Source organism: Nematolebias whitei, chromosome 12, assembly GCF_014905685.2.
Source record: "Nematolebias whitei isolate Nwh7 chromosome 12, NemWhi1, whole genome shotgun sequence".
NCBI lineage: Eukaryota > Metazoa > Chordata > Actinopteri > Cyprinodontiformes > Rivulidae > Nematolebias > Nematolebias whitei.
The window spans coordinates 29,388,497-29,391,979 of NC_056509.1; the positions used below are offsets into that span (position 1 = coordinate 29,388,497).

The window sequence follows — 3,483 nt, forward strand, 5'->3', positions numbered from 1 at the left end:
ACCGTAAGATCGAGATCGTGAATACAGGTGGTTGAAATGAGTTTCCTCTGCAGGATAGCTGGACTCTCAGAAATAGGGCGAGAAGATCAGTTATATGGAACACTTTGGGGTCCTCCCAGAAGAGAAGAGGTCACTGTAGAAAGAGATGTCCTCCCTGCTCAAGCTGCTGCTCCCGTGACCTGACTTTAGAACAAGTGGAAGATAATGGATGGATGTCAACAAGAGTCTAAATATTTGTCAAAGTGCCAAAATCAATCTTTATGGCAAGAAGCTTCAGTGTAGATTTTGTTCTTTGTATTCAAACGATGTTTGTCTACTTAGGTTTCCAAAGTAAACTGAACCTGCCTAGACAGATTTCACATGTACTTTTTAAAATGTCAGTGTTCCATTTTTAATAAAGAAGTTCAGGTTGTGGCAAAAAAAAAAAAAAAAAACTGTGGACTTCCTGTTTTATAGAGGATTTAAAGAATGTATGGTCAGAAGCACCTTTTTTCAGTAAAAGTGTATTGTTCAGAAAATATGTACAATATTAATAAAACATGCAGAGTAAAAGCAGAAATACTGTTGACGTCACTGAGAAGGCAAATAGTCTGAACTGATAAATAACTCTAAGACTAATTATGTTGATTATTTTTTACTAAATTGTCAAGAAAACAAATTTTACTTTACAGAGTATTAAACTATAGAGGCACCAGCAGAAGTAATAATGCTTGTTTTGTTGGATAAAATAATCTGTTCTAGAAGCAGAAACATCTTTCACTGTTGTCATCATGAAGGATCTACAGCTGTGATCCCCTGGACAGTCTTAGCATCTGTTGCAACGATTTCATTTTTTGGTAAACAGAGCAACATTTGTGAGAAGTAAAGGCACACAGGTGCGGATTCAAGCAACTCTTTATAAATGTCAGTGCTTTGACAATGTCCTTACAAAACTTCATTGAATGCCTCATATTTTTAGACAAATGGCTGCCCCATCCAGCACATTAATGGTGTGATATGGAACCCACAGGATAAAAAATACTGACAATGATGCACACAACCAGTTAAGTTGTCTAAGGATTGTTGATTTAAAAAAAAGCCTGACTAAACTTTTCTATGAAGGCAAATGTATGAAAATGCCATAAGAGAAAAGAAAACAAATCCAAACACAGTCTGTCAACAACAATGGGCATCAGATGAGCCCTGAGCTCGACAATGTGGCTTGTTGATCTGTTTTCAGCTGCTGAACCACCAAAGAATAAATAGCCAGGATACAAGAAACCAGCCAGAGCAGAACCTGCAGCAATATGTTTTTCATACCTGATGGTACCCCAGCTGGTGCACCACCAAGAGGTAACACTGGAGGAACCCACTCAGTCAGCAGGCTGCAATAAATGCTGGAGTACAAAAGATATGCTAGAAACTTACAGGAAGACAGGCTGGAAGTCCAGCCATAGAGGAAAGAATATAACATACAGGTGAGCAGACAGAGCAGGTCAAACATGACCAGATTCATTATCATACTCTGGCTCAGACTGGACAGGTGCTCCCAGTTAGGCTTCAGAATAATGACAGAAATGTTTCCAGGAACTCCTTCATTCAAGCAAAGGGACATCACTGCAGAGACCAGACCTTTGGTGTCCCAAAGGTGAGACAGATGGGATGAAGCAGAAGTCCTTGTGATGAGAAGTTAGAAGTTATGTACCACAGTGGAAGTTGATACAAGCTGTGTGCTGCTTGCAAGGTTGTGCTCTGAGCCACTGTTGGTGGTGATTGTGTAAAATTCTACAGAGATAATTTGCTGTAAAATGCAAGTACTGGTAAATGACTTTTGCTAAAAAGAGGAAGTAAAAAAAAAACAAAGTGATACAACCAACATGAGTAATTATCTCAAGTTTATTTATGATGCCTGATTTTGAACTGGAAACCACAGATGTCAAAGCTAAAATAAAAAAAAAATCACAATTCTGTGAAACATACCACAAGATTACCAAGAAAATTATTTATTTTTGCAGTAAGCAGAGATAATGTTCATCAAGTTGGATTGTTATCCACGCTCGGACAAATCCTCCTGTAAGAAACAAAATATCATATTCAGATCCCAGCCTCCAAGAGAATACCTACCTGATCACTCTTCTTGCTCCTCAGGGTTACAGAGGTCTTCATTGTATATTTAATATTGCACGGTAAAAAAACACTGTTAACCTTTTATGTTCTGGAGTCTTGTCTCTTCCTGGTCTCATACTCTCTGGGTTCCCCGAGTCATAACAGACAGCATAAGAGCAGGCCTTCAGCACAAAAGCAATAGAGACCGGGGTCTGCCATACCAGACAAGACCCAAGATTCAGGCTGTGCAAAGATGCCCCTGAGACAGTCCAACACATAATAGAAGGACTTAAGATTCAGGCAAACAAAACATACATGGAACGCCATGACCAAGTGGCTGAAATATTATACCAGAACATCTGTGTGGACCTGTATGGACTGGAGGTCTCACAGTCAAAGTGGGAGACACCAACAAAGATGGTGGAGAATGGAAGAACTAAGATATTGTGCTAGTTCCAGATCCAAACCATCAAACAGGTAACGACTAACCAACCAGATATCATGGTGGTTGACAAGCAAAAGAAGGCAGTGGTGATAGACGTAGCAATCCCAAGAGACTGCAACATCCAGAAGATGGAACAAGAGAAGCCTGAAAGATACCAAGGGCTGAAAGAGGAAATACAGAAGCTGTGGAGAGTCAAAGCATCAGTAGTCGCCGTTGTCATTGGAGCACTCTGTGATGTGACCTCCAAACTGGAAGAATGGCCCCATCTATCTCAGGAACAACCTCAGAAATCTGTCCAGAAGAGTGCAGTGTTAGGAACATCTATGATACTGTACAGAACCGTCAAGCTCCCAGATCTCTGGTAGAAGATCCAAGTTTTAGTGACTAGGAAGTGCAGCACGGTGGCACAGTTGGTAGAGCTGTTGCCTCTCAGCGAGTAGGTTGCCCTGGATCAAATGCCAGCTCGGTGGCCTTTCTGGATGGAGTTTGAGTGTTCTCTCCGTACACTCGTAGGTTTTCTCCGGGTACTCCAGTTTTCTCCCACAGACCACAAACATGCACGTAAGGTTGGTTGGTAACTCTAAATTGTCTCTAGGTGTGAGTGAGAGAGTGAATGGTTGTTTGCCTCGTTTATCTCGTTATGTGTCCCTGTGTTTGAAATTTCCCTAACATGGAAAAAGATAAAATCTCAGATCACTGTGAGGCATGCAGTTGTCCCTCACTACTTCAACTTTCACGGACTCACTCTATCACGGTTTGTGCATGTACAGTCCATAATATTGTACAAAAATAAATAAAGTGTACAGGATACATGATGGTTAACTATAATATTGCTCATTTGACTGAGACAGTACTGGATACAGCACTGTACAGTTAAAAAGTTAATGAAAAAATATAATACTTCAGACTATTGGGGTTGTGTGTGTGTGTGGGTGTTTGTGTGTGGAGTACTC

At 40.5% G+C, this 3,483-nt stretch overlaps 1 pseudogene; it reads right to left on the reverse strand.

Annotated features, from left to right (window-relative positions):
• Positions 1 to 1,083: 1,083 nt before the first annotated feature.
• On the reverse strand, positions 1,084 to 2,412 carry LOC119417868 (annotated as a pseudogene).
• Between the last annotated feature and the right edge of the window lie 1,071 nt (positions 2,413 to 3,483).